Here is a 15895-nt window from a genome sequence, read left to right on the forward strand (position 1 = left end):
AACCCCCTTCTCTTAGCCACTGAAACCATCAATTTCAATTTGAGCATTCACTAAAACAAATGCAACCTAATAAAAAATACATAAGAATTAAATATAAGAAAAAAATAAATGGAGATAACTCATTCACTAAAAATGCTGCCATGTTAACTGCCGATATCTTCCTCAAAGAAGCGATCAACATCCTCGTATACAGTGCATCCGTTGGTTATCCTCACTTCCACCGAAACCATTAGCCGCTATGATATGAAGAAACCTGGTAACATTCATCGAGAGGATTTGCGTACAGTTAGCTTTTGATTGTAAATTTGAAGATGAATATTGTTATTTATAATTTTCGTAACTATTTTTATTAAATTGTGATTCTTTTAATTCTTATTTTTTATTTATAATTTTTAATCTTTATCCTTAATAAATTAATTTGACTATATCTATATATATTATATGTAATAAGTTTAATGTATTATTTTATAGTATATTTATTATTTATTATTAAATTATTACCGTAATTAGTTTTAAATAACTAATTCTAATTTTTTTTATAGATGATTGATTCTTAAGTAGTTACCAAAAGAAAAAATTAAATCTTCCCATTCCTAAATATGGTTAATAATATTTTGTTCTATTATAACATTTTGATATTATTAACATTTGATGGTTTCAGTGGCTAAGAAAAGGGGGTTGAATCTTAGCCCTTTTTCACTTCAGCTTGTCTTTGAAACAACTTCTGGAGATTTATGTCTCGTCTCTAGCCACGAGACTTTTCTTTTTGTCTTGTCACTTGGCATGAGATATTTTACGATTTTATCTCCTGTGCAGCAAAAACAGAAAATGAAGTAGAAGAGAAGGAAAATAACACCTAGATATATCCTGGTTCAGCTGCTAAGTGCAGTGCAGCCTACATCCAGTCTCCATCACAACAATGATGGAATTTCACTATAATCATCTTTGATTACATACACCAATTCTCTCTAGGAACTACCCTTCCTATCTAGGACAAGTCCAGAATTCTAAACTCAATCCTGAACTTGACTTGGTCACTGCCAAGTTTTCAACTGTAAAGTGCTAACCCAACTTACAAGGAGATTCTCACAGAATCATGAAACACAACACAGATGTACAAAGGAACTCTAAGAACATCTGTGGCTTTTTCTTTTAATTTTGCAATCTTTGCCTTTTTCCGCTCTATGCCTTTTTCATACAAACCTCACTGTTTGCCTTTTTGCATGAGACTCAAGACATGACAAAATTAAACAGAAAAATTACAAAATAAAATACATTGAAGGAGAAGAAAATCTGTTAGTTTAGGTAGCTCTGAAAACTCTGTGCCTTGCACTCTCACCCTTTCTCCTTGTTTCAAACCCTGACTATTCACCCTTACTTATAGGGAGAAGCCTTCAAGGTTGAAATCAAACAAACCGATCTAATCTCCTTCTTCTTCAAAATAGAACCGGTTCGGCCAGAGAGAGAGAAGAGATAACTCATGCAAAACCCAACATGTAATTACCTCTAGTCCTTCCTTGGTCACCAATCTTCATCAATCCGAGCCCTTCATCTTTTCTTGTTCTCCAAGATGAACTTTTGGCCCTTGATGCTTCATGATGATGATAGTTTCATCTGCTCCTATCTCTACCTCTTCCATCACGTAGCCACTGTAGCTACCTCCTGTGGTGGCTGAGCAAGATCAGAGACAAGCCATCCCTCCAAAGATCTTTTCCTTGCTGGCCGAAATCTTCTTCAACCAATTTTGGTATGGAGAAGCCAAGGTCTCATCACCAAATCTTACCACAAGTGAATGAGAATCTTAGCCACAGCATACTTTTTGTTTGCTTTTTCTTGCCATCATTGTGATGGTCTTTAGACGTGCTTCTTCCTCTCTTCGGTGTCTAGTCATGGCTTCCATGGTTTGCTAGGTAATGACAGAATAGAGAAAAAAGAAATGAGAGAGAGAAAAGAAAAATTGTGAACAATAATTAATGAAGGAAAGAAAGAGAATAAAGGTGAATTGATTTTCCACTCCATTTGCTGAGCAACGTGTAGCTTAATGATGTCCATCAAATCAAAGATCAACTCTCTCTCATATTTCCAATACATGTATTAACTTTACTTTAATGAAATTTGAATTCCACTAGAAGTGAATTCCGTTGGAAGCTTGCAGCATATGTAAAAGAGTGGGTTTTATCAAGTTAAAGAAATGCATTGTGCCCCATCTTCTTTAGTTTCGGACTAGCCTCTTTGTTGGGCTTTTAATTTTGGTTTCCTGGGCCAAATTACCACATATTGCTTTAGCCAAAATGATTAATATAATTTTGTTCCAAGGCTGAGCTACAAATAACACATTTGGGCTTGCCAATTTTCTTTCCTTTCGGCTCAAAACCTGCATAGCAAAAATATATTTAATCAACATATTAATATTTTTGCAATTAATCAAATTAATAATGTTTAGTCATCACAAATGTTAACTTAGAGTTTTCTAAACTCATCAATCTCCCCCTTGATGACAAACATTATTAAAATTGAAATGAAAAGAAATTAAGGATTAAAGTATAGAATACTCCCTTTGCAGATTAGTATTTCTTCCCTTTCCAAATGTTACAAGGCTCCCCCTTAATGTATGCTATTTTACCAAGGGAAGCTTTATACCTGTAACTTTAGAAATCAAGCTTAGGCACCTATATTATTCAACATATTAATTTTTGAAATGTTGAATGCTTGATTTATGAGCAGAACTGGATGACAAACAAAACTCTTTTGTTATCATAAAAATAATTTTTCTGCTCAAACACACAAAATAATTAGAGTACATTGCTGTTTTACTTTGTTAAAAAATTTTTCAATCAACAAATCAGAACAAGGTAATTATGGTAAGGAAAATATTTTAATCAAGGCAGTATCATTTCAGACACAGCAACTTTCAAGATTTATTTTCACAATAATGCTTTAAAGGAATTGCCAAAAATAATTCAAAATAACAAACATTTTACCAAGATAAATCAATCTCAAACATCAAGCAGTAGCAACAAACTATTGAAACTTGAAACAAGAAAGATCATGAATCCTCAAAAGAATTTCATCCCCTATTTTGTTAATTTCAATTTTCAGCCAATTTCTCCCCCTTTTGGCATCAAGGGGCACCTGCAAAGAATTGTCATGGAAACAAAATATCCAAAATATGTCCAAAATATCAAGAGTGTAGGAGAGAGTCATAGGTCATCAGATAAGTGAAGATTAGATTCCTCAGCCCCTTCCTCACTAGCAACTCCCAGATCCTCCTCAAGACTTTCCAGCATCAAACTGACCCTGTCCTTACATCTCATCCAAGCTCTTTCATTCTCATAGGCTAGCTTGCGTGCCGCCTTATGGGATTGGACCATGAGCTCTGACATATTTAAAAATTTTGTGAGAATTTTTTTGATGGACTCGGTTGCTTTAGAGGACTCAGGCTGACTTTCATATTCACTATCCGAAGCCACAGATTTCTTGCCCTTGGTTCCTTTAACAGCTCCACCTCCTTTGATCATAGACACTTTGTTTTCTACAGCCTCATTCAGAAGATCAATTTTAAAATATTCAAAAATACTTGTTAAAAACATTCTATAGGGCAGATTCGCCTTTTTGGTGCTTTTAACTGACTCCCACATGTGTCTGATCATGAGATAGCCAAAAGATATAGGAGTAGATGTAACAAGTGCAAATATGATGAGAGAGTCAGAGAATGTTACTCTATTATGGGAGCCGCTTTGAGGAGTCAAGATGTGGGTGATGATCCTGTGAAGCAGAGAGTTGGTGGGACCAAGGGCTTTGTGGGTAGGAGTAGTGCCATCCAACCCAGAGAGATTCGCACAAATATGTTGAAGAACAACCTTATAGGTGACGCCGATTTGTGAATCTCACTTTTCTGCCATATATGCTCTCGGCCCTTCCTCTTTGTAGCTCAGAGCCGTCCCAATAATTCCAGTATCAAGAGTGATGTGAACCCTCTTCACATATGAATGAATGGTGCCATCAATCAGTCGCATGTTGGCATAGAACTCACAAACTAAACCAGGGTAAACCGGTTTCTGGATGTGGAGCAATGGAGTCCATTGGAGAAGTTCAAAAAGAGGAGAAACATTTATCCCTTTGGTGGTGAGTGAGTCGAGATTGACGAGATAGGTGGCATAGAGATGACGTTTTTCCAAAACCTCCTTGTGGAATTCATAAGAAGCACAGGAGTTGAACTTGGCCAGATCATAGTGAGAGTGTGGTTTGTTGAATTTGTTCTTGAAATCCAAGGACTCCAGGTTTGCTGGTTCCTTGGTATTGTATAGCGCGAATCCTTTGGTTTTCTGAGTACTCCTTTCGGGTGTGGCTTTCTTCGGTGGAGATGGTGGTGGTGATGGAATCGGTGAGGTGTGTGATTCTTCCTCTTCTTCTTCAATGCTTAGTTCCTTGTTCTTTCCACTTTTCCTCCTTCAAGAGGATTTCTGGGCAATCACTTTGTGCCTCATGGACTCGGGTTGCTTGGTGGGAGGTGAGGGAGAGGATGATGAAGTTGAATGAATGTGTATGTGAGTGTGAGTTTGAGGTGTGGTAGGTTTTTGGGAGAATAGAAGCCGTTCACTCTTCTTTGGTGCGGTTTTCTTTTTCATGATAATGAAAATGGAAAAGTGGAGAGGGAGAAGATGAAGAGAACCAAATTGAGGGAGGGAGAGAGGAGGTTAAGAGCGCATTAAATGTGGAGTGAAGAGAGAATTTGAGGGAGTTAAATGACCATTGATGGGTGGTTATTAACCAGGGAAGTTTCTCTTTTATTTGAAATAAACTGAAATGTGGTTTCCTAGAATCAAGGGATTAGATGAAAGAGAAAGATTTGATTTGACAATAACCACTTCCAACAAGATTTGATGAGATAACAAAAGATATTGTGATTTACACAAAGAAAAACTAACAAAACGGTCAGGGTGAGATCAAGAAAATTGGTGGGGCCTAAAAGGATTTATTTCTGCGCTGTCTCCCCCTTGATCATAGCCCTCTCAACACAACCTGATTTTTATCTCCTCCATTCCTATGAGACAAAACTGAGCAGAATCAGAAATTTCACAAGTTATTAATAAAACTTAAATTAATCATTCCCAAACTTCTTCTCAAAGTGCAGAATCTGTCTTCACAGAGGGGTTTTGTAAAAATGTCAGCAAGTTGGTCTTCAGATTTTACAAATTGAATATCAATAGTACCTTTTTGCACATGTTCTCTAATGAAATGATATTTAATCTCAATGTGCTTTGTTCTTGAGTACAGAACAGGATTTTTTGAAATGTTTATAGCACTCATATTATCACAAAATAAGGATATGCTATTGATCTTTAATTTGTAATCTTCCAACTGCATTTTTAACCAAATTAATTGAGAACAGCATGCAGATGTAGAAATATATTCAGCTTCAGCTGTGGATAGGGCTACGGTTGCTTTTTTTTTGCTTGACCACATGTTGAGTGATCTCCCAAGGAAGCAACACATGCCGGATGTGCTCCTTCTATCCACCCTATCTCCCGCATAATCTGCATCACAACACCCAACTGCACAAAAATCATCAGATTTTGGATACCATAAGCCATAATCACTAGTTCCCTTAATGTATATAATGATGCGCTTAACGACTGAAAGATGGGATTCTTTTGGGTGAGATTGAAATCTTGAGCACATACCCACACTTTGAACAATATCCGGCCTAGAGGAGGTTAGATACATGAGTGAACCAATCATTCCTCTATACCTTGTCTCATCCACATCTTTTCCATTATCATCCTTTTCAAGTTTAGTGTTAGGATGCATTGGTGTTCCCATTGGTTTAGAATTTTCTAGGCCAAATTTCTTGATTAGTTCTAGTGCATATTTTCCTTGGTGAATAAAAGTACCACTAGGAGTTTGTTTAATTTGGAGGCCAAGAAAGAAAGTTAGCTCTCCCGTTAAACTCATTTCAAACTCACTAGTCATGAGATTTTCAAACTCTTCACACAAGGACACATTGGCCGATCCAAACACAATGTCATCCACATAAACTTGAACTAGGAGAATATTATCATTAGATGCTTTAATAAATAAAGTAGTATCCATGGTACCCCTTTGAAATTGATTTTCCAACAAAAAGGCACTAAGCCTTTCATACCAAGCTCTTGGAGCTTGTCTAAGACCATAGAGGGCCTTAGAGAGTTTGAAAACATGGTTTGGAAATTCTTTGTCTTCAAAACCGGGGGGTTGTGTCACAAAGACTTCTCTATCAATAAAGCCATTAAAGAAAGCATATTTTACATCCATTTGAAACATTTTAAAACCCTTCTGCGCTTGTGATGGTTGGGAATTGGGGGCCCTCTAGGATGATCTTCCAAAGTCTGTAGTCTATTGCTTGCACAAAAATATTCACCCTCTCCTTCCAATAGGTATAATTTTTCCCATTGAAAAGAGGAGGTCTGTTGCTTGACTGTCCTTCTGTAAGGTTGTAGGACACCAGATTTGAGCCACTTCTTTTTGCCATCTGGATCTTTTCTCCAAGCTGCAAAGCTTGATCTCTTTGAGACCAAGCTCTGATACCAATTGATGGTTTCAGTGGCTAAGAGAAGGGGGATTGAATCTTAGCCCCTTTTCACTTCAGAATACTTGCTTGTCTTTGAAACTACTTCTGGAGATTTATGTCTCGTCTCTAGCTACGAGATTTTTCTTTTTGTCTCGTCACTTGGCATGAGATATTTTACGGTTTTATCTCCTGTGCAGCAGAAACAGAAAATGAAGTAGAAGAGAAGGAAAATAACACCCAGATATATCCTGGTTCAGCTGCTAAGTGCAGTGCAGCCTACATCCAGTCTCCATCACAACAATAATGGAATTTCACTATAATCATCTTTGATTACATACACCATTTATCCATAGGAACTACCCTTCCTATCTAGGACAAGTCCAGAATTCTAAACCCAATCCTGAACTTGACTTGGTCGCTGCCAAGCTTTCAACTGTAAAGTGCTAACTAAACTTACAAGGGGATTCCCACAGAATCATGAAACACAACACAGATGTACAAAGGAACTCTAAGGACATCTATGACTTTTTTTTTAATTTTGCACTCTCTGCCTTTTTCCGCTCTATGACTTTTTCATACAAACCTCACTGTTTGCCTTTTTTCATGAGACTCAAGACATGACAAAACTAAACATAAAAATTACAAAATAGAATACATTGAAGGAAAAGAAAATCTATTAGCTTAGGTAACTCTGAGAACTCTGTGCCTTGCACTCTCACCCTTTCTCCTTGTTCCAAACCTTGACTGTTCACCCTTACCTATAGGGAGAAGCCTTCAAGGTTGAAATCAAACAAACCAAGCTAATCTTCTTCTTCTTCAAAATAGAACCGGTTCGACCACAGAGAGAGAGAGAGAGAGAGAGAGAGAGAGAGAGAGAGAGAGAGAAGAGATAACTCATGCAAAACCCAACATGCAATTACCTCTAGTCCTTCCTTGGTCACCAATCTTCATCAATCTGAGTCCTTCATGCAATTACCTCTACTCCTGGCCCTTGATGCTTCATGATGATGATAGCTTCATCTGCTCCTATCTCTGCCTCTTCCATCATGTAGCCACTATAGCTATCTTCTCTGGTGGTTGAGCAAGATCAGAGACAAGCCATCCCTCCAAAGATCTTCTCCTTGCTGGCCGAAATCTTCTTCAACCAATTTTGGTATGGAGAAGTCAAGGTCTCATCACCAAATCTTACCACAAGTGAATAAGAATCTTAGCCACAACATACTTTTTGTTTGCTTTTGCTTGCCATCATTCTGATGGTCTTTAGATGTGCTTCTTCCTCTCTTCGGTGTCTAATCATGGCTTCCATGGTTTGCTAGGTAATGACCGAATAGAGAAGAAAGAAATGAGAGAGAGGAAAGAGAAATTGTGAACAATAATTAATGAAGCAAAGAAAGAGAATAAAGGTGAATTGATTTTCCACTCCCTTTGCTAAGCAACGTGTAGCTTAATGATGTCCATCAAATCAAAGACCAAATCTCTCTCATATTTTCAATACATGTATTAACTTTACTTTAATAAAATTTGAATTTCACTAGAAATGGATTCCGTTGGAAGCTTGCAGCATATGTAAAAGAATGGGTTTTATCAAGTTAAAGAAATACATTGTGCCCCCATCTTCTTTAGTTTCAGACCAGCCTCTTTGTTGGGCTTTTAATTTTGGTTTTCTGGCCCAAATTACCACATATTGCTTCAGCCAAAATGATTAATATAATTTTGTTCCAAGGCTGAGCTACAAATAACACACATTTGGACTTGCCAATTTTCTTTCTTTTCGGCCCAAAACCTGCATAGCAAAAATATATTTAATCAACATATTAATATTTTTGTAATTAATCAAATTAATAATATTTAGTTATCACAAATGTTAACTTAGAGTTTTTCAAATTCATCAATATTTTATTTAATATTTTTTATAGAAAATTAAGTAAAATTTTAGACCAAAAACATAAAAAATGTGTTAATTGATTTTAGTATTGAAAATATAATTAACAATATTAGACACTAATTTTTGCATAATAAAAAAATTTGTTTGGTCATATATCTATTGTCACTCCATGTCAAATTGGATAATGTAAATGATTTACACAGAATCTCGAAGGTCTACTTTCCTATAAATTGAATGTGTGTGAAGCTCCATTTAATGCTTTTGCTAAGTTCAAGAAAGTCAATGAATTAGAAAATTAGAAGTAGTTTTCGAGATTATTACAAATAATGGAGGATATTTATAGTTTAAGTACTCGTTATGTACTCCTATTATAATTAATTGTTGGTCATTATTGGTTTTAATAATTTTTTAATAAGAATTTTTATATTTGTTTTAAGTCATTTTTAATTTTTATTATTTTTTCATATTTTAATTTTTTTATTTTTTATTATAATTTTATTATAATATAAATTATTGATCTTATTAAAAAGAACAAAGTAAATAAAAAATTGATTATACATAACAATAAAATTATAAGTAATAAAATTTACTGTCTAAAATAATACTAAATTAAAAAACATTAAAAGTACTAAAAAAATTATAGAATATTTTTTTATTTGATATTGTAAAATTTATCATTGTAATTTTTGTGTACTGTTTGTTATTCTAATTTTTTATAATATATATTATTGTTTTTATTAAAAATGATAAATTAAATAAAAATTAATTATAAATAATCATAAAAGCATAACTAGTCAAAAGTTAGAACTCAAAACAATAATAAAAATAAAATTATTGAAAATATTTAAAAAAAATATTAAAATATGTTATTTTATATGTTATTTTTATTTTTATTTAAATTCTAGTTTAATAAATGACAACTCAAACCCACACAAAAGAGTTAAGAGGCATTTGTTAGGTTCAGTCCAAGCTTTTATGAAATTGCCTATGCTTTGCTTCATATTTTTTTGAAGAACTAGTTTGAGTTACTTAATTGAGGAAATTACATGCGTTGCAGATGTGGTTCCAAAAACATCACTTATAGCTAGTTTTATTAGCGATGGTCATATAATTTTCAAATTGATTAGTCGTATAAAATTACATTATTCTAATTTTTTTTTTTATTTTCATATTTTATGATTCTAGTTAATTAAGATGATAAACTTGATGTGATAAAGATAATGATGTGAATGCCTATTTATTATGAGCAGCTCACATTCTCAAAACTAAATTATATTAAAAAAATTTAAAAAAGATAATATTTTACCTTTATAAATACTGAAGCATAGTTTTATATACGTATGTATAATCAATAACAATAATTTTTTGTCTCTCTTTAATTTACACCGTCAATATATAAAACACTCTTCTCTGTCTTTTATATATATGTTACTACATATATTAGTAAATATACATGAATCACTTCTATTATATCGAGATTATTATATTGGTTAATATTAGTACGATAGTCTTTTATTTATATTTTTTATTTTATATTTATTTTCTCTTTTTTATTTATTTATTTTACAACACGTTATCAACACGAGACTCTGATCAAATTTTAGAAAGACTCGTGTAATAAATTTTCATTATGTCAAAGCTCTCGCATCTCGAATTTAATGCTCTTGATATATTTAGAAACAACTACTTATCATGTATATTAGATGTCAAAATTCATCTCGATTCAATAGATCTTGAAGATACCATTAAAGATGAAAATAATACATCTCAAAAGAATAAAGCTAAAGCCATAATCTTCCTTCGTCGTCATCTTGACAAAGAATTGAAAAATGAATATCTCACACTAAAAGATCATGTATATCTGTGGAAGAACCTTTAAGAAATGTATAATCATCAAAAGATAGTGATACTTCTTCAAACTTGATATGAGTGGACACACTTGCATCTATAGGATTTTAAATCTATAAATGAATACCATTCAGCAATGTTTCGAATTACCTCATGAATGAAATTACGTGGGAAAAAGATAATTGATAGTGACATGTTAGAGAAACTTTCTCGACCTTCCATGCCTCAAATGTGCTCCTGCTGTAGCAGTATCGAGAAAAAGAATTTAAAAAATATTATGACCTAATTTCTTACCTACTTGTTGCTGAACATAACAATGAATTGCTTTTAAGAAATCATGAAATGCGCCTACCTGGAGCCGCCCTATTTTCTGAAGCAAATCATAACTTAGAAGAAGTAAATGGCAATGTTTTGGTAACAAGAAAAATCGTGGAAGGAAGAAAAATTATGTTCACAAGAAAGGATCACACCAGAAGTGGATAAAGAAAGAAATAATGGGAAAAATAAGTCAACAGAAGATAAATATTTCTGTTATCGTAGAATGGGTCATTAGTCGCGTACCTGTCATACCCGAAGGCATCTAGTCGATCTTTATTAATCATATTTGAAAAAGGATGGCAAAGGAAGGGAGACAAATTTTGTTTTAAAGGATTTTGCTGAAAATTACACCACTCATTATGAATTATCTGATTTCTTTGAGGTTCCTAAAGAAAATATTAGTCATTTGATCAATGATAAAAAAAAGTTTAATATTTAGGTTCGTTAAAGTATTTATGTAAATAAATAATGTAAAAACTTTTTTAGTTTTATTCCCTATGTGTTTAAATTTCGAATATGATGTATATAAATAATGTTTAATAAAATATTAATGTTTATGTTTAAAATTTCGAAATCACTAAACGTGTTAAGTTTTAAAATAATAATAATAGTAATAATAATAAAATTCGTAGTATATGATAATATTTTTATGTACAGTACTTTTTAGAAAAATAATTCCAATCAAAAATATAGTTTTACTACATATGTGTAATGCTACTCATTTTTTTCTTATTATTTCTCTTTGAAAAAAGTGGCAAGGACATATATAATGAAGATGTTTTCCTTGGAGATAGTGCAAGTTCGCATACCATTCTCAAAAGTAATATATATTTTACTCATCTTTTACGAAAAGAAAAATATGTTAATATTATTATTGGTTCAGGCAATGTGATAGAAAGTTCCGGAATAGCTATAATTTTATTTTCCGGAGGAACAAAATTCATAATAAATAATACACTATTGTCTACCAAGTCTTTTAGGAACTTGTTGAGTTTTAAAGATATTCGCGGAAATAGATATCATATTGAAACAATGAATGAGAGAAATCATGAGTACTTATGTATCACAAATCATGATTCAAATAAAAAAGTTATATTAGAAAAGTTGCTCTCACTTTCTTCTAGATTATATTATACTAAAATTAGTGCAATTGAATCACATGCCCATCGTAAACCAGAAGTTTACTAATCCAAATGAATTTATAACTTGGTATGATCGATTGGGTCATATTGGAACAACAATGATGTGGAAAATTATTGAAAATTTCTATGGACATTCACTAAAGAACCAGAAGATTCTTAAATCCTGTGAATTTTGTTGTGCTACATATTCTCAAGAAAAGTTAATTTTAAGGCCATCACCAGTAAAGATTGGATTTGAGTCTCCTGAATTTCTAGAAAGGATTCAAGGCAATATATGTGGACCTATTCATCCACCATGTGGATCTTTTAAATATTTTATGGTCCTAATAAACGCATCTTCGAGATGGCCACATGTGTACTTATTGTCTTCTCGCAAACGCCATTATTTGTTCATATTATTCGATTAAAAGCACAATTTCCAGAAGGAAAAGTCTAGGGGACCAGCAGTTTTATTGAATTTTGGCCAGCATATAACCAGCAGAAGAATGTGAGCCATTGGATAAAATCTCACACCAATCTCACACCATCAAATCATCATTGATGGCTAGTTGATGGCTAACAATCACAAAAATTGCTGGCCCCCTAGCATTGCTCTTTCCAGAAAATCCAATCAAAACAATTCGTCTTGATAATGCTGGTGAATTTACTTTCCAAACCTTTGATGCTTATTATATGGCTAAAGGAATAAGCATTAAACATCCAATAACTCATGTTCACACACAAAATGGGTCAGTAGAATCACTTATTAAACACTTCCAATTAATTGCTAGATCCTTACTTATGAGAATAAATCTCCCAACATCTACTTGGAGGCATGTCATTTTACATGCTGTAACACTTATTCATTTGAAACCAATAAGTTACCATCAATTCTCTTCTCTGCAATTAGCTTTTCGTTAGCAGCCAAATATTTTTCATTTGAAGATATTTGGGTGTGCAATATATGTTCTAATTGTCCCACCTTCTGGCACCAAAATGGGATCCCAAAGAAAATTGAGAATTTATGTGGGATATGATTCTTCTTCTATAGTGAGGTATCTTCAGATACAAATAAGAGATGTATTTAAAGCTCAATTTGCAGATTATCATTTTGATTAATCAAAATTTCTAACATTAGGGGGAAAAAGTAAGCTTCTTGAAAAAGAACTTAATTGGAATACATAATCCTTAATGCATTTACATGCTCGATCAAAGCAATGTGAATTAGAAGTTCAAAAGATTATACATTTACAAAGAATAGTAAATGAATTGCCTGATGCATTTTCTGATATGAAAAGGATTACCAAATCCTATATATCAGCTAAAAATTCTCCAATTCATATTGATGTCCCAGTCGGACAAATGGCCACCGAAACAAATTCACGTCAGAAGTATAGTAGGCCTATCCTTTCAAAGACAAAAACCCTCGAAAAAGATAAGAGGTAAATACTATTCCTGTTGAAAAGAATAAAGACATAGTAAAGACACCTGCAGTTGTCCAAAATTCTGATATAATTTTGACGCCAGAAGATGTTCAGGTACCTGAAAATACTGAAAATTGTGAAAATGATGAGATCTCGAAAATTATGTCTTTACAAGAGAAAAATAGAAACGAAATAAAATAATTGTCAACAAAATATTTACATATAATGTGGCATTACACATCATGCATGAAAGTAAGGGTCTTGAGCCAAGAACAGTCGAAGAATGTCGACAAAGGAATGATTGGCCGAAGTGGGAAGAAGTTATAAAGACTGAGTTAGACTTACTTGTAAAATGTGAAGTCTTTGGACCTGTAGTTCATACACCAGAAGATGTAAAATCTGTTGGATACAAATGGGTATTTGTGAGAAAACGAAATGAGAAAAATAAAGTTGTATGCTATAAAGTTCGACTTGTGGCATAAAATTTTTCACAAAGGCTCGATATAGATTATGAAGAAATATATTTTCCTGTAGTAGATGTTGGGCCAACCGTGGGGAGCTCTCGACAACCGGGGAGACTTTGGGGAGGAATCAAATGAGAGAACATAAGATGAGAAGACACTACATCCAACTCAAAACATTAAGGTAGTAAGTTAATAGGTCTCTCATCTTATAAACCCATCACTCTTCCTTGCTTTTTTTTATGTGGGAATAACTTCATACACTCCTCACACTTGTAACATTAACAATCTCCCCCTCAAGTGTGAGCCTCCACATCAAGCATCAACTCCCCCTCTTTCTAGCTCCTCCACCACGAGTATTCGTCCATCACACCGCCGCAAAACACCGCGGAACACACCGCCCGGACCACCTTTGCCAGGAAGACTTTCGATGCTTCACCTTGAATACCCCTTAAAACCAATAGACCAATTAACCATCGGCTCTGATACCACTTTGTTGGGCCGCCTGTGGGAAGCTCTCGACCACCGGGAAGATTTCGGGGAGGAATCAAGTGAGAGAATCTTATGTTCTCCTCCCTGAAGTCTCCCTGGTTGTCAAGAGCTCCTCACCGTTGACCCAACAAAGTGGTACCAGAGCCGATAGTTAATTGGTCTGGTGGTTTTAAGGGGTATTCAAGGTGAAATATTGGTGGACAAAATTGTGATCACTACAACTCAAATAATCCCCGGTGATGAATCCAAAAACTTGGTGTTCAATACCATGGCATAAACACAACTTCGCACAACTAACCAGCAAGTGTACTGGGTCGTCCAAGTAATAAACCTTACGCGAGTAAGGGTCGATCCCACAGAGATTGTTGGTATGAAGCAAGCTATGGTCACCTTGTAAATCTTAGTCAGGCAAACTTAAATGGTCATGAATGATGAATAAAACATAAAGATAAAGATAGAGATACTTATGTAATTCATTGGTGGGAATTTCAGATAAGCGTATGAAGATGCTTGGTTCCTTCCGTCTCTCTGCTTTCCTACTGTCTTCATCCAGTCCTTCTTACTCCTTTCCATGGCAAGCTGTATGTAGGATTTCACCGTTGTCAGTGGCTACCTCCCATCCTCTCAGTGAAAATGTTCAACGCACCCTGTCACGGCACGGCTAATCATCTGTCGGTTCTCAATCAGGTCGGAATAGAATCTAGTGATTCTTTTGCGTCTGTCACTAACGCCCAGCCTTCAGGAGTTTGAAGCTCGTCACAATCATTCAATCATTGAATCCTACTCAGAATACCACAGATAAGGTTTAGACCTTCCGGATTCTCTTGAATGCCGCCATCAATTCTAGCTTATACCACGAAGATTCCAGTTAAAGAATCCAAGAGATATCCACCCAATCTAAGGTAGAACGGAGGTGGTTGTCAGGCACACGTTCATAGTTGAGAATGATGATGAGTGTCACGGATCATCACATTCATCAAGTTGAAGAACAAGTGATATCTTAGAACAAGAACAAGCGGAATTGAATAGAAGAACAATAGTAATTGCATTAATACTCGAGGTACAGCAGAGCTCCACACCTTAATCTATGGTGTGTAGAAACTCCACCGTTGAAAATACATAAGAACAAGGTCTAGGCATGGCCATGAAACCATCCCCCATGATCTAGAGATCTAAAGTGATCAAAAGATGAAAATACAATAGTAAAATGTCTTATTTATAAAGAACTAGTAGCCTAGGGTTTACAGAGATGAGTAAATGACATAAAAATCCACTTCCGGGCCCACTTGGTGTGTGCTTGGGCTGAGCATTGAAACATTTTCGTGTAGAGACTTCTCTTGGAGTTAAACGCCAGCTTTTGTGCTAGTTCGGGCGTTTAACTCCCATTCTTGTGCCAGTTCCAGCGTTTAACGCCGGGCATTCTTGAGCTGATTTGGAACGCCGGTTTGGGCCATCAAATCTCGGGCAACGTATGGACTATTATATATTTCTGGAAAGCCCAGAATGTCTACTTTCCAACGCCGTTGAGAGCGCGCCAATTGGGCTTTTGTAGCTCTAGAAAATCCACTTCGAGTGCAGGGAGGTCAGAATCCAACAGCATTTGCAGTCCTTTTTAGTCTCTGAATCAGATTTTTGCTCAAGTCCCTCAATTTCAGCCAGAAAATATCTAAAATCACAGAAAAACACACAAACTCATAGTAAAGTCCAGAAAAGTGAATTTTAACTAAAAACTAATAAAAATATACTAAAAACTAACTAGAACATACTAAAAACATACTAAAAACAATGCCAAAAAG

Source organism: Arachis duranensis, chromosome 8, assembly GCF_000817695.3.
Source record: "Arachis duranensis cultivar V14167 chromosome 8, aradu.V14167.gnm2.J7QH, whole genome shotgun sequence".
NCBI classification, from domain to species: domain Eukaryota; kingdom Viridiplantae; phylum Streptophyta; class Magnoliopsida; order Fabales; family Fabaceae; genus Arachis; species Arachis duranensis.